Source organism: Urocampus carinirostris, chromosome 13 (genome assembly GCF_059441175.1).
Source record: "Urocampus carinirostris isolate Australia breed hairy pipefish chromosome 13, RoL_Ucar_1.0, whole genome shotgun sequence".
Classification (NCBI taxonomy): Eukaryota; Metazoa; Chordata; class Actinopteri; order Syngnathiformes; family Syngnathidae; genus Urocampus; species Urocampus carinirostris.
The window spans coordinates 28,582,449-28,607,544 of record NC_142361.1 but is presented as its reverse complement, the minus strand read 5'-3'; the positions used below and the strand labels follow the sequence as shown (position 1 = coordinate 28,607,544).

Sequence of the window (25,096 nt, the reverse complement as noted above, 5' to 3'; positions counted from 1 at the left end):
AATGTCACGCATTGCATTGAATAGGTATTAATTAATCATGATTATTCTCGTTTAGTGTGTTCGCTGACTGCACCATGCGCATACAAACAGCACTGGGTGATGTGCACCTCTGTAAGGCGTCCTAGCATTCAACCTGCTCTTGTCATTCACTTTTCTGGTAACTTAACGCTGGCGTGCAGCTGCACAGCTTGCTGGGCTTAGTGGGACAGTTGTTAAGTCCAAGGCCAGTTCTGGCCAACGCTAGGAATGGGAGGGGGTTACTTCACACCCACGGCTGCACTTAGCATTAGCCTTTTAAGCCATAGTAAATTTGGTAAGCGTAGACATTAGGTTAACTTACCGTACATGAAGGTGGTGAGAAAGGGTGTGATGATGGAAGGGAGCTTCTAGGAAAAGATACCAACTGAATCTGTTTTCGGTTTTACCATGTGAGAATCCAATAGATTTAGATGAAAGCCTCTGTTCCAAAACAAAAGAGTGTTTTTTTTTCTTGGAGCAAATGACCGCCGTTTGATCCTCAGGGAAAAGATCCCACACCACATCCAAGAACATGAGACATGAGATCCGTGGCTAATTAGGGAAGCGGGGTTGTGGAAATCTAGAAATCTGGGAATAAGCATTTCCTTGACATGGCGGTTTGCGTCTGCAGCTGTCTTGGATGTGAGTGATGCGGGGACTCTATTGCTATGTAAATCCTAAAAATTGATGCACATATGTTCACATTTTAACATTTTACCTGGTCATGTTGCGGCTTCAAATAGGATGTAATTAATATTTCACCATACAGAAAGAGGGCAAAACTGCGGCGCAGTGGTTAGCGCTTGTGCGGCACAGTTCATGTCATGGGAACCTGTTGTGGTTTCAAATCCAGCTCCAAACTTCCTGTGCGGAGTTTGTATGTTCTCCCCCGTGCTTGCGTCGGTTTCCTCCCACGTTCCAAAAACATGCATTTCAGGTGAATTGGCCGGTCCAAATTGTACCTAGGTGTGAATGAGCGAATGAGTTGTCTGTCCCTGTGTGCCCTGCAATTGGCTGGCAACCAGTTAAGGGTGTCCCCTCCCCACTCCCCGGAGATGGCTGGGATGAGATGAGACATACAGAAAGAATGGAAAAGTTACAAGGCGGTATAGGAGAAAATCTATTTGGGAAAATATTGGTCAATTCTTGAGTTGAATACTTGTGAATTCTGCTTCTTAAATAGTTGGATGTGCATGTAAACAGTTTTTGAGAAGGTCAAATGAGTTGCAACCAATGTTCCCTCTAAGCTCCTCACAGTTCTGAGCAATCACACAAAGTCTGTGAGCGTCGCTTTGAACAATAGTGTCCAACATCCATCCTGTGTGTGGCAATCAAATCATTATCGAACATATCCCAATCGTGAGATAAATCAAGTAACAGTACTTTCTGCTAGCGTTCCGGCAACACTTGTTACTATTTCAAATTTTAATGAATTGGCTTTATTTTTTACCCATTTCTCTTTAATTATTTTTCTTCTTGTGTTATCTGGTTTCTTTTTTTCTTCCTTTTCCTTTTTCCTCGCTTTTTACTTTCCCTCTCTTATGTCATTTTGTGCCTAATGTTACATAATAATTGGTAATATATGGATGAAAGCAACAAAAACAATCTGAAAAACGCTACATTTACCTAGTCACGTAGGTAAGAAAGGTCAAATAGCTACGTAGTCTAGCTGTGCAGGTGATAATTAAAGTAAGACACACTTGTCTGTCTGTCTGTCTTATAATGTCTTAGTGATTAAATAATACAATAAATAAAAAATTGAAATACTGATTATATTTGTATTATTTTTATTTCATTCGTATTGTTGTTGCAGGGAAATTAATGCCAGTGTGTACTACAGCACGAATAAATAGTATTTCTGATTTGTTTTACCTGTTAATTTAATTTTAATACATTTTAGAAAGACATTTGCATGCATTTTAAGACTAGTAACGTCAATACTATTTAACTAGAGGACGCCTGATTGATATATATATATATATATATATATATATATATATATATATATATATATATATATATATATACACACATAATAAATATAAATAATGTTATATATATTTATTTATTTATTTTAATTCCATCCATCCATTTTCTGCACCACTTATTTCTCTGGGGTTTCAAATTGTTTTTTCTTAATTTGATTCTCCTTAGTGGAAAATAACTCGATGCATTTTGGGCGAAGGGTTTATAAAGATTTGCAATGGACTAACCTTTGTAGGCCCTTTTAAGTAGTTCATAATGAGACAAGACCCAGCTGCGTTCAGTTATGAGACATCCACCTTGAGTTTATCAAAACAGCAACAAATTGTAACTTCGATTTATGGCAATTTAAAGAAGACTAGGAAGAGATTTGGTCTAATCTAAGTCAACAGTATCCTGTATTTTAATATGTTCATAGTAATTGAAACATCAAGATGTTATATTACCTTAATAAGGGATAGCAAACAAAATTCTTTACATGTTAAAATTGATCTATAGTGTAGTTTTGGCCGGATTATTTCAGCCGTCCGTGTAGTTTGTTTGCATTATGATAACATCACCGTGTCTGTTCCAATTATTTGAGGAAAAAAACACACGAACATAATTGTAGGGAACGAATGTTTCTCAGTGGGCCTCGGTGACATTTAAAACCACTAAAGGTCTTTTTAGCCCCTGGCAGAGCACCTCGATGTTGTATCTCCATGACTGATAGCTGTGGGGTGTTTTAACTTTAGTACAGCTGTCTTCATTTACCTTCCTCCCATCGTACGATCCTTCAGCATGTCAGCCTGGAGACTAAACATACAGTACGTGATAGGCCAATAAGATAGGTTACAGGACTTTACAGGAATCCATTGGGGAAATCTTAAATCTTGATGCTTGTTCTGGTTTGAGTCTCTTCTCCATTGAAAATGAACACTTGCATTGCTGTGGTAATGTAAGTGAGTAACAGAAAGGAATTTATAACCATGTTTGACCTTAATATTTGAACCTAAAGGGGAAAACCCAAGTACAGCGTGATCACATTCATATTGTAGTATTCTATTTATGTGCTAGTATGTATATAAGGATTGCATGTTTGACTATAATCCTTTTTTAACGCTTTCACATAACGCTTGGATGTTAATATTGTTATGGATTGTTCCAGTGTGATTAATTTTCACTCCAGGCTTCGCTCGATGTTATTTGCGTCAGGCATAAGAGAGGATAAAGCTAGCTACCCACAAGCATATTTAGACCTGTGAACAACTGGTGTACGCTATTGTGAGCGAACTACTTATAAAGGTGCTATGAAATGTAGAGCCATAGAAATAAAATTAGGAATTATCGGAGTATAAAAACGTTTTTTAAGAATAGCACCGTGACCCACAAGTCATTATATAAAGAACATGTATTTGTTTGCTTGTCTAAAATAAACTATGAATCAACTTTTGTTTTTAATTCAAAATTGTAATATTAGACTGACATTTCATAAGATTATACATCTATAAATTTATAGTGGAGCTTTAACACTAAACAAAGCCACAATCTCACTTAGCTTTGCACATTTTACAGCTGCTACCAGAATTTCTATTTGGGAGACTGTTGGCTAATATATTGACTTAACACCGCAACCGTAAACTATTCATGAACACAGATGGAATATACAGTAGAAAGCACATTTCATTGAACTAGAAAATAAATTTAAACTTCTCTTGCTCACAAAACTGACACTTGTCCAGGAGCTAGGCTTATTAGCAGAGTAGCAGATTAACTTTGAGTATTATTGTTTGATATTATTAAGTCATAATTGCAGTCTCTGTCAGGCTGCTTGTGTGTCACTTGAAAGTACAGACACTGCCCTACTTACCTTCGTAAGTTGAATTAGTTCGAAGGTTGCCTTCGGTGCTATATTTTTTATCTTTAAGGTTTATGTAAGTATGTTTAAGGCTTGTATAAGTAACCGGTATTATTTTTTACTGAAAAACTGAAACATTTCATAAAATAATATGCTTTATAAAGATAAATAAAGTTGAGTTTAACTTACTCTTGGTAGATAAGCTTCAAGAGGTCCTCCTCCGTGCCAAAAAGTGGCCGAAAAAAAGCATTCCATCCATTTTCTCAACCGCATCAAGCTTTCTTATTCCACTTTCATGTCAAAATAAACGGCTCGCCTCTTCTTTACACTTAACACCAACCATATTGAATGGATGCACGAGATATTAAGCAATAAAAACGTCAAAGTTCTTAGCGCGCTAGTGATACAGTACACATGGTATGTTTACACATGAACTAGGAAATAGAAGCCGGATTTATTTTTTTGGGATGGATGCTGGGTGACCTCTCACAGCGTCACCACACGCCGGTAGCGGCAAAAATAAGCACCACAGTAATCTCCTGTACTCGGAAAAAGGTGCACACAATGCAAAATATAACTTACAGCAATGACCAGATATTTTTCGACATCCCGAAAAAATGTTCGTATCTACCGTTTTACGTAAGTCGAATGGTCGTAAGTAGGCGAGCATCTGTATGTCCATTTCTTAGATGCGTTAGAATAATCGATTCCTTTTTCATCTTTTTGGGGGTTTAGGTTGGCGTTTGGTCTATATTTGAAACAAGCCTTTTGTTGCTTTCACCATTTTCTTGCTATACTAACAGAAAATCGCTAGGACGAGCATTAAATCATCAACAATTTTCCAAACGGCAAAAACAAACAGCGATATTTGTAGTAGCCAAGCTAATAAGTACTGTGTTCTATTTAATTTTCCGCTACATCTTATTGTTGTTGTTTTTTTTTTCAAAGTTTTCACTATCAAAGGAGCGATCAAATGATTGTGAATTTATCTTTGAACACTTTTTCAGGCTTAGCCAAGCATTAAGTCTTTTTTATATGACATTAGCATGCAGCTTGGCTCTTATCGCCGCACTTAAACTCAAGGAATGTGTACAAGTATCAGATTTCCCTGCCAAACAGCTTTAAACTTATCCTCACTACTGATTGCACTCTAGAGGCTAAACTATTTCGCTAACAGAACTATATCTGTAAAGTACAAGTGTTTGATTGTACTCTGTCAGCAACAAAATTATTTATTGTATTTCTTAACAGTTTTAGCACGTCTTATTTATTCTTGCACGGAGATTAGAGTGTGTAATATTTGCTTGACTAAATCAGCATGCACCTTTCATCAATGCACTAAAAAAATGTTTACATAAGTGATACACTGCATTCCTCCTTTTGTGAATTGAAAGTGACTACATCCTGAACTACATCTCTGAGGTTTTAGCTGTGCATATGTGGGGGGGGAACTGCAATGATTAATAGATGCATGTCTCGACGTATACATTAAAAAAAACAGTTTCACAGTTCCGGATTGGTTTCAGGGTTAAATCCTATCAAGCTTTTTTTAAAGCACCATTGGATAACCAGTTGGCTTAGCTGAAACCACATTGGAGTAATTAGAGGCTTTATCGGAAATTCTACGCTTAATGAGAAAACAAAAAGAGTGTAGCCTTCACTAAGGATCTGAACCTCAACTGCTGTATCTGAAAATCTATCTCTTGATGAAAGGCAGCCAAAACAAATAGTGGTTAAGTGATGAGGACGTGCACCGACGCAATGTAGATTCTTGGCCTGGTTTGGCGTTCTTGTGTTGATGTCCTAGGGGGGAAGGTTAGGGGAGGAGAGGGGCTGAGTCGGGGCCGGACCTCCTCTGCTCCTCCTTTGTTTACACTGATGGTTTCCAGATGCTAGCAGCCAGCGATCAGAACACTTGGGAACGCTCGGGAGTGCAGGGCCTGACGCCAGCAAAGCAAGAATAAAGCAGATACATTTGCCTTGGTGTTGTAATAACGCTTATAATTGTTTCCAAAGGTGCTATGTGTATGAGAAGAGTGATCATGCTTTTTTGACTTGCACATAAAGATGTTGTCACAAACACATACAGTGATGTCTGGAATGGTTAGTATTGGATACACAGGTAATTGACAACAACAGTCCATAGCTGAGTTTCCATTAAACATTTTGAAACATAAAACATTTCTGCTGCATTTGCCTGATTTAGATGGAGGAGTGAATAAAGTACAGGTCAAGCTAAGAAATCATATTTTAACCGTAAATTGTATTATTGTTTTCCTTTGGACATTTAATGAAATCCACGTAAAATCCTTTATTGTCCCGTCACTGCTATGTTGAGGATCCTTGTTTTGGTTCTATGATCTGCCCACTGAACTGTTTAAATCTAGGCTAAAAGCCCACTGATATTCCATAGCTTATAAACGACCTGTATTTCATGTTGACAATGTCTGCGTATTGTTTGTTGATGCTACATCCATTGTGACCTGGTCATTATATTATACTTTAATCATTTTATATTCTATTTATGTTTTTATTGTTTGTTAATGCAACATCCATTGCAGCCTGGTCAGTCAGGAAGGGGGATTACCTCATGTGCGGTCACTCCTCAAGGTTTTCTTGATTTTCCTCATGCTGAGGTTTTTGAGTTTTTCCTTGCCCTCATGTAGGTTTTAGATCAGGGGATGGTGTAATAATAGTCTGTAGTTTGCAATAGTCTGTATTATGTGCAACCCTTTGAGACTCTTCGTGATTAAGGGCTATACAAATAAACATGACTTGACTTACATTTTATTACCAGGACTGCAAGGCGCTTGTCATTTTAATGACTTGATTATGTTTTTGTACTCCTCAATCCGTTTCTCAATATTCACTCAGAATTTGCAAGATGTAGATAGTTATAGTAGCTGACATTTTCACCACTCATAACTTTATATCACAATGTCTAAATTCTGCGCTAAAGGTTATCACGAAAACGAACCAATGCACATGCCCATAGGATCTCGCTTGATTTTTGAAGTGTTCTCAACAGGGGCCAATGAATGTTATATTTGCTGGAGTAAAGTAATTTTCACTTTGGATCCGTAAAAAATATGGTATGTTGAATATAAATCATATTCATTTCTGAACACGGTCGCATGAAATATTTTAGCAAAAATGTGTGCACAATGCATTGAAATCCTTTAGGTTAACTGGTATGCTTATAGATGTTTCACTTCCTGACTCACTGTACGATCTCATAGGATTTACAAGCTAAGTGAAAGACTGATATAAAAATTCAATTGGCCACAAAGGAGGAACTAACAAAGAAGACAGTGACTACGGATAATAAAACGTGAAGAAGAAGCAGCTGGTCCCAAACAACAATAAGAATAACATACATTGCAATATTTGTGTGCAAATTGTCTGCGGTTTTTTTGACACTAACTCCCATCTATTGCCACTCCTTAGGTAAAAAACAATCAGAGGACTGCTAGTTATATGTATGTGGTTGAATCTATTTCCATTTACATATTACCCCAAATTGAAGTGTTATTATCCTATCAAAAAAGTATTCACCAAAATATAACTGCTTGTCATGACACACGTACGTCATTGGATTGAGTCATATGATGACTGTAATTGCAGAATAACTTTTTCCGCTTCTCCAAATTACCTGCGTTCAAATCTCCAGTTTGCCTCAAAAGCAGGGGTCAATAACATTTTTTAAACTGAAAGCTAATTTTTTGTTACTGATTAGAAAGAAGGTTTACCTGTTTTAAAAATAACTTATTTATACTATGTTGTTACTGTGTTATTATTATTTTATTGTCAGATGTTGATTATTAAAAGGAGGATTAAAAAGGCTCAGTCAAAAACTAAGACATCATGCCTGTTTAAAAGGCAAATTTCCCAGAAAATCACAATGACCCATCTTTAGTGAGCTATGCTTAGAACCAGTGCTTGGGGTACTCTGGTGTTCTTAGAAAGCCTCTGGGTGCCCTTGGGAAGCACTATAGTGACCTATTGTTTCTTTTTTTTTCATTTAATTTATTAAACTCACTTTATATTGATATTTTTTATGATATTTATTATATTTGTTGCACTTTAAGTGTAGGATGAATCTGTTTCTGGTAATGTGCAATAAATATTTCAAGGTTCTATAACACAACTGCCTGTCTGATCTTTTCATCTAACTTGAATACTCAGACAATTTCTAATTATTTGACATACATTTCTTTTTAGAGTAATGGGAATAGTTAATTTCCCTGTTAATTAGTTACTTTTACTATAGAGTAATGCTTTTACTCACTGTAATGTACTATTACAGTATTACAAATTAGGCCAACCTCTGAGCACTATGTTGTAAATTTATTTGACTACCGAGTCTTTATCTTATTTTCTCTTTTAAGTCTTTATTACACGTTTACCCTGGAGTGCCATGTCACGTTGCACACTACGTTGTTATTAATGACAATAAACAATATTCAATTTTGTGCAAATCTGAGGGTAATAGGGTGTGGCCTATTGAAGACTTCAATTGTCTGAATAGATGCAGGAGACCACTCAAGAGTGCAGAAAATGGGTCAGCCAATATGGAATTTTTAATGTTTGACCCATAAACGTTCATAACCCATAGCAAGAAAAATATTTTTGATTATAGTTTTTATTATAGACAAATCAAACTGCCCTCCCTTTACCCTTAGATTGTCAGTCGCCTTTGCACGGCCTCATTCAGGAAGCAATTGTTTGCTCAAACAAGGAGTCATTGTGCAGCAGCAAGTCTAGATTGATCACTTTTACCAGCACACCTGTTTGCCCCTGTCACTTTCGGGCCTCAGCCACTTTCCTTTGCAGGCGGGAGAAAGAGACAGCTGCACCCGCAAAGGAGGCATCTACTGGTGAAAAGACGCAAGGGAAAAACAGGGCCTGTATTTAGAGCTCGTAGTACATGGCGGGATTGATAAACAGTCCCCCCATAATGCACCTGACTGAGGTTTTGGCCCCCAATTCGGGGTGAGGGATTTGTCGAGTCCAGCAGCGGAAACGGCCAATAAAAAAAAGCTTGTTCTGTGTGCGGTGGGACACAGCTGAGGCGGTCACAGGGTCAATTTTCTTGTGAGGGACTCGAACCGGGGGCCATCTGCTAGGACTCGCTTGGCTCTGACTGACAGGATGATCACTGCTTCCTCACTATTCTGATGTCAGACACATGACAAAGTAGTGATAAATTCAGCAATGTGGCTTTTGGTGGGTCAAAACAGTTCGTAGAGTCGCTAGCTAATTATTACTAAGAGCTTTTGAGCCTGGGATATGTCATAGAAGCAAAGGATGTAACGTCATCGCCACAAAGTTATTTTTTTCAATAAAAATATGAAAACCACAAGTGATGTATTGTGTACTGAGCGCTGTATTACTCAACATTTTGAAACAAAATAGGATTTAGTATTCAGTGTTCTCGTTTGCCCGCGTCCCTGCGTCCTAGATGCATCATTTTTTCTGGGGACGCATCGTGTCAAATCAACGTGCGTCACTGAGACGCAAATTTTGGCACAAAATTGTCATTATTACCCGATTACTTTTTTTTAACAAAGGTTTACCGCAATCCAAACTTTTCGTCAGGCAGATCCGCCATTGTTGTTTTGGTCTCGCGGTTCGAGTTTTCGTCTGTACGCCGATCTCGGCAAACGAGATCTCGTTGCTTCGAGATTACGTCATTGTTGTGGTGCTTGTCGTCGAGGGAAGGTGAAGGTTAAGTATGCCACCGAAAAAACAAGTTAGTATTAGGTGAATATCAACACAAAATTGGTAATTTCTTTAGGGTCAGTAATAAGTCGAAACATAATGCAGAAAGTGATAACAACGGCAATAATTCCAGCATGAAAAAACGGCGGAGAAATTCTTCAGAAGATCGCCGAGGCAAGGGAAACGAAGAAAGAAAATAAACAAAAGAAAATTAGCAAGATTGCCCTGCGATTGGCTGGCAACCAGTTCAGGGTGTCCCCTGCCCTCTGCCCGATGATTGCTGGGATGGGCTCCAGCACCCCCGCGACCCTACTAAGGATAAGCGGTGCAGCTAATGAGATGAGATGAAATTAGCCAGATATACTGTAGATATTATTCTGTATAATGTACAATATTGTTGTGAACTGAAAATTTTTGAAGAGATAACTGATTTGTATTACCTATAAACAGTGATGATTAAAACTGAGTGAATATATAAATTTATATTATATATTTGTCGCCGATTTACAATTTCAACCTCGATAACACTATATTTTGGGGACCCATAGATCTCTGTTGGGACCCATAGATTTTTGAGCATGCGAGTCCCCGGGACCCATCACTTTTCAGAGGTAAAATGAACACTGAGTATTGAGGATTAGTGACATTACACGCTGCTGTCCGACAATGCTAAGGTCTAGCTCATCCCTGAGGAGTGGGATGACGCTTTACACTGAAAAACATCAGCGACCAGATGATGAAGTTGCTGTATCTTGGTCAGATCAAGAAGCTCATCCTGCTACTGATATGGAACCATGAAAACCAGTACTGTTTGATGTGGGGGAGCGAAGCCCTAGCCAAAAACCTGCCTGGGGAGGGATGGGCCCCACCAGCCTGTAATTGCCCAAGACATACCACAAGAAGTGATGCCCCAACGACCCCGGTGGTTAAGGGATCCAAGAACATGAACTATAATACTAAACAGATGTGAAGAGATTTTTTTCATTGTGCGTGGGCGGACCTTGGTAGTGAAAATGTCATTAATTGTGAAACTCCCAGTAGGAATTCTATACAATAGGTTTCTATTAATAATTGTGTAAAAACTAACAGGAATAACGCTCTAAGAAGAATAGTAGAACATCATTATTAAAGCTACAACAAAAACGAAATTTTCATTGTTTGTTTTAATTTGGCTCATTTGTTCACTCAGTGCCAGAGATGTATTTTCACATAATTAACTTTTGAGATTGCATGTCAAAAACAGATAATGACCTAACCTTCTATCCTTATAGAACAGGCAAATTTTATGAGTCGCGGGCAGCATTTGGTTAAAAAAAAACAAACAGATTGGCCAGGCCAGGAGGAAAGAAATGATTGATTCCTTTGATTTTGTGTTTTTGATGATACTGCATCTCAAATGAAATCCCTCACCAAAACATAAAAAAGCACCACAGTGTCCCTGTGGTCAAGAGTGGCACCAAAACACTAACAAAAATGTATTAGTAGTACTTTATTTACCATTATATGTGTTGTCATTATATTATCATCGTTTTTGTTTGGCGGGCCGGATTAATTAGCCTGAAGGACTGCATGTGGCCTGAGGGCTGTAGTCTGCCTACCCGTTTTATTTATTTTTCATTTGTAACATAATATATTTATTCCCATGCTCTATCCCTGGTCCTTTTATCTTTCAATTATTTATTATTATTATTATTATTATTATAATTATTATTATTATTATATCTATCTATCTCTATATTGAATAGGGATTTACAGGGTCAAACAGAGTTGCCGGATACAACCGAATGTTTGATCTTACATTACACATAGTCCAGTGTTTTTCCGAATTGCTCAGTCCACAATTGAATGGATTTGGGAGTACAGTCCATAAACATGCCCGATTAAAGTCGCCGTCGACGATAAAGCTCCGTTGGGGTGTGCAAGCTGCTGTTTGATGATAGCAGCGGGCAGGAGATTTAGCGCTATGCTAACGTTAGCATCCGGTGAAACTGTTAGCGGTGGAAAGTATACAGCAAACACAAAGACCACAGTTAACTCTCCCGGTACATAGAAGGGTCATACATAGAAATGGGGAGTCATGCACGTTAGGCAGCAGTCTGGCGTGGAATGATAGGAAGCCAGAGGCCGACGAGGTTGATACTAATTGATACCAATATCGGACAGATGGGGTCGATACCGGACAGGATGGGAAAAACAGGATTAATATCAAAACTGGAAACCGATATCAAACTAAATAAACGGGAACAATACCGGACAGGAAATACCAACAGGTAACAGGACCGAGTCGAAACCCACGTCTTGGAGGGCAGAGGTTCGTTGACGGACTGACAAAGGAAGAGTGAGAGCACTGAGCTTTAATAGACGAAAAGCCAATCTGTCAACGAGCCGCAGCTGGTGCCACACGGGCGGGGCCAATTTGGCGCCATGGCAACCGTGACACATATATATTTTACACATTATAACTTTTTACTTTTTATACAGATATGTTATCATTTTTGCTTGATTTGAGATCATATTTTTTTTTTTTTATATGTTATTTTTTTTTTTTTTTTGCCGAAAGTTATTGTGGATTTAAAATAATAGTCAAAAATATCTAAAATGCCTAGCATTAGCACATTACTTTCTGAAAATGGCTTGCAGTGAATAAGTTAATGTGCCAAGATTTTCACAAAAACACAGACCTAAACATTACAATTGAGTGAAATGTCACAAACAAGTGTTTTCTCCAAGCCAATTCTTCATGATTCCCATTCCAGTTACTTTGATGCGGTCAACCCAAAAATGACTGTGCTTTAAAATCCCTTTTGCAAGTATAACTAATTATCCCAACAAGGCAGTGTTGTGGTCTGACAAACAACCACAGGCGTCCATTCTTTCTTACGCTGTTCTCAATGGGATGTTTTTGTTGTGACTCACTGACCTGTCTGGGTCGCGGCGGTGACAGAATAACTCTTCTTTTTTGCATGACGGAAATGTCAAGCCATGCCAAGAAATGTCAAACGCTCATAGAGTTTCAAGTTTGTATACTTTTTCTAAGAAGAGTTCAGGCTAAAGCAGGCATTTCTTTGTTTACACTTCACAAACGTTTACATTAGGAAATCCATGCAACTGAAGCAGAAATGCAAAATTTGTTTCTCTTTCCCTCACTCACTGAAGGGCTTCCAAGATAAAAAGTTTTTACAATTCTGGTGTTCTGTCACCGGAGGACATATTTCTCCAGTACTATTCAAATAGAGTGAAAGGAGACCTTAGCAGCTCATTATGAACGGTTTAAATGTCACCCAACTCCACCATAGACTGGGAGTAAGAAAACAAAAGTCTGAAGTGGAAATCACTCTGGGATAAAGTTCCAGATTTTCCTTTAAAGATTAGGTCTCTTTGATGAGTGAATTGACTTATCATCAAGAATGATGCTTAGAGTATTACAAGGGGAAGAATAAATGAGATTAAAGTTACGGTATATTTGTTGTTGCTTCTGCTGCAGTAGCGAGAGTCTGCAATGTCCTCCAGACTGGGCAGAAAGCAGCCAATAATTTTCATGGCTGTGTTGATGACTTAAGGAGTCTCCTGTCTGCTGCCGTGAACTCAGCATATAATGCAGTATGCCAGTTCAAGATATACTGCTCTGTCTCAAGAAGCCCAGAAGATTCTGATAGTTGATTGTGTCTCACGTCCATGAAGATACACCTAACCAATAATTTCCTGGAATACGAATCTTAATACATTTTTTTGGTAAGTGTGCTAAATACTTTTTTTAAAATGCCCTTTTTGGATTGTTAAATTTTCTTGCTAAAAGATCTGAATAAAAACTGTTTTCCCAAAGATAATTTCGTACTGTTGTCCAAAAATCTTTGGAAAGATCAATACATAAAATGTATTAAGGACAACTCGACCTGAGGCTATTTGATTCTGAATTTATCTTGATATATTTTTGGATATCTTTTTAAAAACACAAAAGTAGCACATTGATAGCAGATTATTTCAGAAGACCACACTGTGACAGGACCACATGATTCACTTAGCTTGGAACTTTGCAATCATCCAAAAAGCAAGAGTGATGTTTCCAGAGAAAGAAATATTTCTTCTCTTCCTTGAAATGCCTGGCGCTGTTTTTGCTGATGTTCCAGGCAACTTTTTGAATACTGGACTTCTCTCTCTCTCTCTCCTGTCCCTGGCTAAATCCTGTTCTTATTTTTCTTCCTACACTACATGAAGAAGGATTAGGCCCCAAATATGCAAGACCACAGAGATGATAAGCGGTACAGAAAGCGACTGGCTTGGTGAATGTAGTATCAGCGGTTATGCAGTTTTCAACTAGATATTGTTTCTACAACGTGTTTTTTAAAGCCTCAACATGTTTTTTCTTAGATCAAGCTGATTTTACAATTCTTTCAAAGCTTTGTCAGCAGTTCATTGAAACGTTTATCAGCCATACTCTGGCTGCTGCCAATATCCTGAGCCTAAAACAACCATAGGTAACACGTCTCCTCTTATATTAAAAGAAAGCGAGACATTCCTACCTTGAGAGTCGCGATCTCAGCTGTGGGAATGTTTGCTCTTGGTTAAGACTTGGACGGGACATCTAATATTAAAAGGAGACAAAACTACTCTGGTTCTGGAGACAAAGGATTAGGGGTTCATATTTGAAGGTGAGGGCGAGGTGGTGTCAAGTCTGGTGTCCGTCTACTTGGTCGTTATTCTTCGCTTGGAATGCTGGAATCCCTTTTCCTCTCACTCCCATTCAGTACTTCAGTTCTCAGACAGGTTTTGGGAACAGGTTGCCAAATGGCTTCGTTGATAAACAATCTTGGATTCCTGGATTGTGTAACTTGAAATCAATTACATGCTGTTAACTGCAAACCACTTTACAACCTCACCCATGGGTGTCTGTTGTCTAGACGGGATCATCTCATGAACCTTCAGATTATGTTTTGACTGCTTAGTCACAAATGCTTGAGATTCCTAATTGTTTTTATTGTGAATAGGCGTTAAGGCCCCCCTCATTCCTTCACACGATAATGAGTTTAACGCACTTTAGTTGTGGTTGCAGCCCTCGTGGTGATTCTGTCTCCACCTTTCAAAAATATATGACTTAATTGAAAGCAGAGCACTGATTTTTTTAGACGGCATCTCCTGTTAGACCCCCATGGAGGCCATCTGCTTCTGATTTTGATTTCCTCCCTCTCCATCCTTCACTTGGCTCACATGACCATATGTCTTGTAAAATTCCAATGACGAGGCCATGCTGAGACCTGAAATGACTCACCTGTTTTGTAGCTTTAGCTAAAAACCATGTCTCCCAGGTGTGCTCCAGTTTTGAGGTCTTGGTTTGCGGTTACTAGTTGAAGTGGTAACAGTGAAACACTTTCCAATAGTTTCAAAAGGTTACCTGGCATGAACACCTCAAAATGCTTTGAAATATATTTTTTTACTCCTTATTCATGTTCTTTTTTGTCGATTTTTGCTCTATTTAATTCATGTTAAGCTCATTAAACATTCGATAAAAAACAATGTCCTTGTAGCGGTTTGCACAGGAGTACTGCATTAGTTTCCAAGGTGTACAGATAGCTGTGGATATAAAATCTCTGCAGTGTGTTTTTTTTGTGTGTGTTGATGGATAACGGGAGGCGAGGGGGGCCGCGGCAATATGTTTGCTCGTGCTTGTGTGTTGTCATTGAGATTGCATCAGGGAATGTGGGTTTGTGGGATACGCTCCATTTAACGGTCACCTAGACAAAAATCTTTGTGAGTTAGTGCAATGTTTCTTAACTAGCTTGCCGCAATAATTTGTCCAGTGTTTTTCTATAAACATATTTTAAAATATTTTTTACCAATTCATTGTGACAACAAATTAAGATATGCGGTAAACCATCATTTATTATGGTGGTTACGTTTTCATAAGAACTCGTGGTAGGCAACATTCGTGAAGTCGAAACCTTTTTTTATTATTTTATACATTTACCATACAATTGTTTAAAATGTCGATAAAATTGTTAAAACGTCATATTGTCAGATATAACGAAATTGTGAATAACGAAATTGTGAATATGCTTAATTGCTGTTAAGATTGTCGAGAAAAATTGTTCAAACCTCACATTGTTTATTTGCTGGTAATAGTGTCAATAAAATTGTTCAAACCACAATTAAATACTCTACTAAATACTCTCTATGTTACATTGAAACCAAAGGAAAAACTTCGTTCAGGCTCAAGCTTTTGTTGAACGATAAAAGTACTGTATAAGCGTTGTTTTTGTTTTTTTACAAATAGCTACGGTACTGTGAAATAATAATTTAATCATCAGGTAGAAAAAAGCAGAGGGACTGTTAAACCCATTAGAATGCATATGTCAAGAACCGGAACAGGGAGGGGACCCAGATGCGTGACGTTTCTCACACAAGCTTTATTTTACGGGAAATGGGGCAGTCATGCACGTTAACCCAAAACGCCAGTGATTCGGCGATCGTTGGGCGGAAGACGTAAGGCAGCAGTCTGGCGTGGAACGACCGGAAGCCAGAGGCCGACGAGATCGATACCAATTGCATGAGCAGATATCGGACAGAAGGGGTCGATACCGGACAGGACGGAACAGACAGGATTTATATCAGGCACTGGAGACTAGAGTCCGATTACAAGCAGAACGAGATAGACGCAAACGATACCACACACTGGAGATCGAAATTAAACAGGACAAACTAAGACGGGAACGCAAACAGACACTGGAGATTGATAACAAACAGAACAAAATAGCCGGGAACGATACTGGAGATTGATATTAAACAAGACAAAAAAGACGGGAACGATACTGGACAGGAAACAAAAGCAGAAAACCGGACAAAGTCACAACACACGTCTTGCGAGTGCATAGGTTTGTTGACAGACTGACAAAGGGTAAGTGAGAGCACTGAGCTTAAATAGGAGGGAAGCCAAACAGTCAACGAGTCGCAGCTGGCGCTAAAGGGGCGGGGCCAATTGGGAGCCTTTGGCAACCGTGACAGCATAACACTTTTCAAGAAAACTGATGCAAATATGTGACGTAGCGAGGCCGTGAAATTCTATTTGAAACTCAGGATATTTAATAAAAAGAAAGGGCTCAAGGGATGTTTTTTTGAGTTTGGTATTTTGAGGGTTTTTCCTACAGTCTTAACCTGTTCTCTTCGCGAGTTCATCAATTGATGAGTTTTTTGATTATTTTAAGTGTCGGTGATCAGCAATGTAATTGTTATTTTTTTGGACTTAGTTGTTGGCAGCAGATCACTATTTTATTTGCACTTTGAGAAGAAACTAATAAAATGAAAACAAGCTAAAATGAAGTGAAAACACTGGCAGATATTTTTTGTTATTTTGGCAGAAAAACAGTGAGTAATACAGTGAAATACATAACTGAAATAAAATGTGTACTAAAAATACTTAGCAGTAGTATACCTTGAGTCACAGCCTCAATAAATATTGTATATTTTGTACTGTAAGGTGCACCTGATTTTAAGACACATGTTTAAAAATAGTCTTTTGTGAAATATGATTTTCATAATTTAAGGTGCACAGGACTATAGGTTATATGAAATAAAAAATTCTGTTATAGAAAATAATGGAAACATATTTCATTGAACATAAACCATCAATATGAAATCTTGTTTTGCCACTTAAATAGATATGTTCATAAATGGTAACTGTATAAGTTTATTCTATTGGACAACTGCAAAGGAGATTACATAGGATGCCAGTAAGTTATTTTTACTATTATTCCTCATGATTATGCAATTTTTATATCATGGTTGTCACTATTGGCAAAATATGTTACAGTTCTTTGATATCCACTCCTTTTAGGGCGGATCTGATATTTTCAACTTCGGATATTTAATAAAAGGAAAGGGCTCAAGGGATGTCTTTTTGAGTTTGGAATTTTGAGGGTTTTTACTTCAGTCTTAACCTGTTCTCCTTGCAAGTCCATCAATTGATGAATTTTCTGATTATTTTAAGTATCTGCAAAACAAACGTATCAGTTGAAATCCATTGTAATCATGCATTTCCAATTTAAGTCGATTTCCTGCCGATAACGTGCTCTCAATTATAAGGTGCACTTCAAATGTCTGGCAATTTTTTATTTACTAGGTGCGCCTTATAGTTCGGAAATTACCGGATATTTAAGATCAGAACATATTTATCTTGTTTATGTTGTTAATCTGTGTCAGTTAGATAGCTCGCTACCCCGTCGTCTCTTCGAACATTGCGCATACAAGCACTGACCTTCCTCTCTAGCCTCGGACGCAAAAGCAAACATTGACTTTAGGTGAAACGCCACAGTTAATGTGACAAGACAAATACAAAACCATCTTATCCAACTGAAAGCGTTCATCTGATTTTTCATTTTAAAACGCAAAACAGACTTCTGACAATCTTTGCACGGACGGACTGCTCCAGTTGCTTCAAGATAACCCCTAGTGATGACGCAATTCCATTAAAGCAGCTGCTGCTCGTGTGCCCATTACGACTGTTTTGTAAACGTTACTTTAAAGGCAACGTGCTGTGCTTATTTTCCTGGAAATGGAGCCCAACTGAAACGTCCGAGGCGAAGGAGTTTGACGCATCACCCGCGGCTCCACGTGATGAGAAAATGGAGCGTGAACGGAGATGTCAAAAGCACAACTGATTCCCTTTTTCTGCCAAAGCAAAGGCGGGTTGAGGCAAAACAGTCCAGATGTTTTTAGGACAATGGGTGGTCAGCCAAACATGTAATCCTGCCTGCTCAAAACATCTGCTTGTTTTTTTTATAGAGTGCCATGACAGGCAGTGCTACAATAATTCTGACAATAACAACACCACCACAACACAAAGTGATAAAATGGAGGACTGTGTCATCGATTGAGGCAAAATGTTCAGCGCTACATCTGTATTCCCTTTAAACGACTTTCTAAACATGACGTCAACTATGCAAAGTTCAACTGCATCCATAGAAACTCTACTGGGAAGGATTGTTTTGCACAACACAACAATTGAGTACTTTTTTCACTCGATCTGTCAAAATGTAATCTGATTACACAGGGTGCCCTTCAAATTATGTGTTTAATTAAAATAATTATTTGAGCAATTTAATATGAGGTTTCCTTAATATGGAAACAGTAATGATTAGTGATGTTCAATACTAGTTTTTCTTTTTATACTCATACCGCGTGCCAATAGTGTCAGGACCAGAGCGGAGAAAGGCCCCTCTTGCGTTGCGTTTCTCACAAGTTTTATTGGACGAAAGAGATAGGGTTGCACCCACGATCCGGTGGTTGCTGGATGCGGGTAGCAAGTCGCTCTGAACGCGGAAATGGATCTTCCGTGGTGAGCGATGGCGGTGTCGGGAACAAAAATGGGACAGTAGCCAGGACAGGAGAGCAAATACGTGGTCGGGGTTGGAAACGAGTCGTAAGCCAGTAAAGGAGAGTAGACGTGTTTGGGGACAAAAAAGGTCGAAAGCCGGGACGGGGGAGTAGACGTGGTCAAGATAAAAAAAACGGGTCGATAAAATATTTTCCATTAATTTTGTAATTATTTAACTAAAATTCTCATTTGCTTTCATTTTACTTTTCTTATTCTTACATAAATGATGAATTTATTCTGGTTTTAATATTGGACACTGGCAAAAGGAGATTGCATAGTATACCGAGGAGATTTAATAAAAAGAAAATGCTAACGAGAGGGCTCTTAAAACAGGTTGTAATTTCTTATCTGAAGTCTGGGCTCCCTCCTGTTCTCCTTGCCAGTTTAAAATCCCCTCTTTTGATTATCTACTAAATTATACTTATCGAATAAAAAAGGCTAGTATTTGTTCTCTCTATTTTTGACAGTACAGTAATTGGCTCAGGTCTAAACATTTCTATTCAGCTATTGGCTTTCGTCACAAATCCTTTTATGTTTTGAATGCTTTTATTTCTGTAAAACAACAAGTTGATGAGGTTTTCACTAAATACAAAAAGTGCTCACTTGCAAATTTCAATTGCATTGGAATTTAAAATATCAGTTATTAATCAGCATTTAAACGCAGAATTTACTTCTAGTTTGGAATTTAAATGCAATTGTGTACATTGAAGCACACTTCAAGAAAACCAGTATATATTTTTAAATTGTTTAACAAAGCCCGAGAATAAAATAGGCTAGAAGAATCCACTTTGTTGTTTTTGACCAAAATTATTTATTAAAGACTCCTTGCTTAATTTTGTTTGGAATTAGAACCCCAATTATTTATATTTATATATAGAACATTAAAATGATACAGAAAATGATTTTACTCGGGCAGCAAGGCAGCGCAGTGGTTAGCGCTTGTGCGGCACAGTTCTGAGGTCATGAGATCGAACCTGCTGTGTGGAGTTTGCATGTTCTCCCCGTGCTTGCGTGGGTTTCCTCCGGGCACTCCGGTTTCCTCCCACATTCCTAAAAACATGCATGTCAGGTTAATTGGCCGGTCCAAATCGTCTCTAGGTGTGAATGAGCGAGTGAATTGTCTGTCTCAATGTGCCCTGCGACTGCCTGGCAACCAGTTCAGGGTGTCCCCCGCCCACTGCCCGAAGATAGCTGGGATGGGCTCCAGCACCCCCGCGACCCTACTGAGGATAAGCGCTGCAGATAAGGAATGGATGGATGATTTTACTCATTTCTGTCAGTCTTTATTTTCTTGTAAAGCATAAAACAAAACAAAAACACTTTTTAGGAAAAAATATTATGTTGTGTAAATCCTGCGTGCAACTAAAGAAATTGTCCACAGGCCGCAGTTTAAAAACTTGAATAAATAGTAATAAAATACTTGAAAGAATGTTTTATTAACATTGAGGAAAAACTTATGACGAGCAGCCATGAATAACTTACGTTTCGTGACACGGTATTATTAAATTATAATCTTGTTAGCATGTGTGGGCGAGGCACTTTTGGAGTATGACACTAATACAGATTTATATTCTATTTGTTCCAGTTAGTCATATGTTTTAGACCGATCTTCCCCAAAACACAGAATGAATCTGCATAAATCAAAAGAATTAGTCATCAAATTGCAGAGGGTTTGTTGTACTGTGTGCACGTTCAGTGCATCTTCCAGAGGGAGCTGTATATTTTGTGAAAATATACAGCTGCAGATGAAGTGCGCAGCAAGGCCAAAAAGTCAAGATCAGATTTTGGAAGCAGCATGGAACCAGGGAGGAATGACCCTGAGGAAGGCTTTTTCTGGCCTGCTGTGGATGGAGCATTTTGTGGGAGGGGAGATATGATGAGAGCAAATAGTCTTGAGTGTAAAAAGGAGTTGTTTGTGGTCAAAGTGGTTTGACTCTTGTAAGTAATATGCAAGTTCTGACAAATTTATATCCTTATAATGTATTACTAATTGATTTATTATTTATTTAGTCATACTTTTAAAAATGTATTTTTGTACCATATTTTCCAAAGTATAAGGCACACCGAGAAATCCCAAATTGGCCAGAATTTTAAAAGTGTGCCTTAAAATTCAGTGTATCTTATATACAAAAAAAAACAGTGGATAGGGTTGGAAATGAATATGGTATTTATATGTGCATTACCACTTGAGTTTTTATGGTATACTACCAGGGCAGCAAGGCGGCGCAGTGGTTAGCGCGTGTGCAAAACAGTTCTGAGGTCATGAGATCGAACCTCCTGTGTGGAGTTTGCATGTTCTCCCTGTGCTTGTGTGGGTGCCCACTGCCCGAAGATGCCTGGGATGGGCTCCAGCACCCCCACGACCCTACTGAGGATAGGCGGTGCAGATAATGGATGGATGGATGGATGGATGGATACCACCATATTTGTGCAATTATTCATTAATTGAAAAACATCCCTGACCATATTTGCAAAGCATAGTATGCGACGGGAATCAAACCTGGGTCGCAGCTCTGAGAGCACCGACAGATAACATGCAAAAAGGCATTCGATTTTATCTCAATACCACACTATTTTTACTCGCAGTGCAGAAAAACAATCTTAGGAAATGGAGAAAACAGAATTTTCGTCCTGAAAACTAAAAATGAACACAAAGTCCTATTCATCATCAGATACCGCAAATAGTTGTTTCCCTTGTCGTGCTTTTTTCATTTATTTATATGAAAGATATTGTATTTTGTCAATTCTCAAACATTAGTTCCTGGCACTATATGTAAAAAATTGTGTGATAACGATAATCTAGGGCGATTTCTCATGTCATCTTATCACTGGTGGTTAAGTGGTAAGGTCACAGCATTTTCACCGCTTCGACACGGGTTCGTTTCTCGTTGCGTACAACGATTTGCAAATTTTTTCTGCAACATTTTTTGACTGATCATTGCACTAATATATACCGTAAGAGTTAAACATGTGACATACAAATGAATACGGTAGCTCCTAATGCAGTTTTAATATCATGCACCTTATAGTTTAGTGCGCCTTATATATGTCATTATTACCGATCACCAGTGCCCGCTAATTTGGCGCCAGCCACTGCAGGCTACCCGATTGGTTCCCTGTCCTTTTTTAAGCCCACTCCTGTCACTCTCCTTTTGTCAGTCCGTCAGCAAACCTCTGTTATTACAAGGCAAGCATTTTGACCCTGACTCCCGCCTGTCCCGCTTTTGCACCCGTTTTTTTCCACCCGTCTGTTCCTGATCCCCCCGTTTGTTTCCGGCTCCGACCTGTTTTTTGATTCCAACCACGTTTGCTCTTCCATCCCAGCTTACGACTTGTTTTTGATCCCGACCACGTTTTTGCTCTCCTGTCCCGGCTATCGACATGTTTTTCCGTCCTTGACAACGCCATCTCCCGCTACGGAAGATGCACTTCCGTATTCGGATCACGATCTGATTGCTTGAGCTACCTGCTTCCCACGTCCAGCCAGCACCGGATCGCGGGCGCTGCCCTTCCTCTTTCTATCAATAAACTTTTGATTAACGCTACGCATTTGGGTCCTGATTCCGTCCTGGCCGTGACCATATATGAATTTAATGACAAAAGGCTATTTTTAGGGGTTGCGCCTTACAGTCTGGTACACTTTAAAAAGTGTGAGAAAAAACAGTATGTATTTATCTTTTGCATCACTCCTTTTGACATGTCTCAATTCGAAATTGTTAGTTTACCGTCCCCGTCATGTGAATAAAATCTTATCTTCGTTTTTCTCTTTTTTTACTTTTTGCCTTTTTTTGGGAATATTTACATTGTATAAAACCCTTAAATAGTTTTGATTTTTATGGCTTTATGGAATGTTTATGGTGAAAAAATTTAAAATATTTGTTGGATTTTTTTTCTACATAGTAAATCTTCCATAAAGATAAAAGTATAATACGGAAAAAATGTATATATTTTTTTTCACAGCAAGAGGGAAAAAAATTGTGTATTGTACTGGTAATTAGTATTTTGAATAAGAGACATTAAAATGGGTTTACCGTTGGCGTTTTGAAGCTGATAATTACTTTTTTGTTCCTGATTAGTGCAAAGCGTTAGCAGTTTGATATGCACTCAAAAAAATCTTTATCATGTTATTACTATGTTGTTACTATGTTATTATTATGTTATAGTCAGGTTCTAGCAGTTTGGGTTATCATTGGCTAGGGAATTCACTAAAACACCATGGCTGTTAAAATTCCAATGTCCTAGAAATTCACTACAGAGCTATTTTTAGAACCAGTCCACGGGTTACCCAGGTGTCCTTAGGGGGCTACCTGGTGCCCGTGGGAACCACCATGGTGACGTCTGGTTTATCGGGCTAAGTATATTTGCACATTAATGATCATGGTTCACAGAACCCTTTACCACTTGGGTGGTAGGAGCACCACCTCATGTGGTGTGTCTTGAGCAAGTACAGCCTTGCGGGGCCCTTCCCTCCCCAGGCTGTTTTTTGAGGAAGGGGTTTGCTCCCACACATGAAACCGACTGGTTTCCATGCATGATATGATATGGAAATATTGCTGTCTTGTCCTTTCGCCCAGACACACAGGTTAAGTAAAAAACGTTTTCCTACCCTGAAAAAAGTGCCAAGCATTCTTGAAAGTGTTACTCTAGGCGTTTTTCCAATTTGCCATTTTAACAGGGGTGGGTGTAGACATTTTTATAGCTATCCTGATGTGATTGTGATTGGACATTGGGGCTGATCACGTGAGGCCGGGATGAAAATATGTCATACTCGATTTAAACAACTGCTGACTTATAGGCACATAAAAAGTTAGCATGTTGGAGTCATAAAACTGGGGCAGCTCCTCCCTCAACCCAAAAAAGTTCTCAAGATAGCTCTTCCACTCTTGTCTTAATTTTCACTGTATATGTATATAATGTCAGTCAATGTCTAAACAGACATATCACACCCAAACAAAATGTCATCATGCAAGTCTTGATTAATGCAAAGTCACATTTTCCAGCATGTGTGCCGGGCATGCGAGGCTGACAGTGAGCGGGTTTGGGTGGGGTACAAACGGGGTTTAGGTCATTCTGCCTTATTTTTTTACGTCAAAGCTTAGCCGTTGCTGCTAATGTTTAGTGCATCGTTGACATGTTAAGACAGAGCCAGATGCTGCTGATTAGACCCGCTATTACTCACACACGGACGAAGGGAATGCAAGGGAATGAGAGGTGCGACCCCTGTGCACTCAAGGCCCGATATTTTCTATGTGCTCACTAAAATGTGGACAATGTCAAAGCCACTATTAAAAGCAATGTGAAGTTTTGAATGTGTGTGAAAACGTGCAAAGTAAAAACTGTAGACCCCAGGTTTACGAATGATTTGGTTATAAGGTGTTGATTCCAAAGTGAAAATGCCATAAAACGGGGGTCATAAACCTATGGTAATTCACTCCAAACCCCCGGTATCCAAGATAAAAACCTTAAAATATCCAAACATTAAATAGTAAGTACTACGTATATAAAATATATTATGAAATGTAATTTACCTTTTCCGTGACTTGAGCTGGTCAAGTGGAGTGACTTGGTGGAAAGACTGCGACAGTGGATTCAAAATGAAACGGATTTTAAACCCTCTACTTCTGGGGAACTTTATGCCTTTCAACGATTTTCTTGCTTTGATTGTTATCTTATTTTTAGTAATAATCCTGTATGAGCCAAAATTTGTATGTGTCTTTGATTGTAAATTTTGGTTTTCTCCATGGGGTGGCGCAGGTTTTAGGTGTATTATTTTTAAGAACAACTTTTTGGTCTGACAGGTGTCCCACCTGGAAATACGGAACTACTAAAATGTCCTTACACTGGCTTGAGCTAGGCCAGTGCTTTTCAATTGTCTTCTGTCACACTATTTGTGGGACTAATAGCAAATAAATAGTTCAAAAAAAGACTACATTGTATCACCAACTCACAGTCTTTAACAAGCACACCAGATTCTGGACTGAATGAAAAGTGAGAAAGACATTGCGGGAGGGAATTCATGACCCCATGATGCCGTGGTGTAAACCAATAGAAGACCAGCATCTGACATGACGTCGACCAATAGCAGACAGGCATCTTAGAGGCTTATGAAACCTGTGACTTCTACACATGAACAAGAGTTCTAGGACCCAAGCAATAATTAATTGTTGATATAC

The 25,096-nt window shown here is 38.6% G+C and overlaps 1 protein-coding gene across 1 annotated transcript in view; it reads left to right on the top strand.

Moving 5' to 3' along the window:
- The window catches only part of zcchc24 (zinc finger, CCHC domain containing 24), a 69,109-nt gene that overhangs the window by 30,420 nt on the left and 13,593 nt on the right, over positions 1-25,096 (top strand). The gene's annotated exons all lie outside the window — the stretch shown is intronic.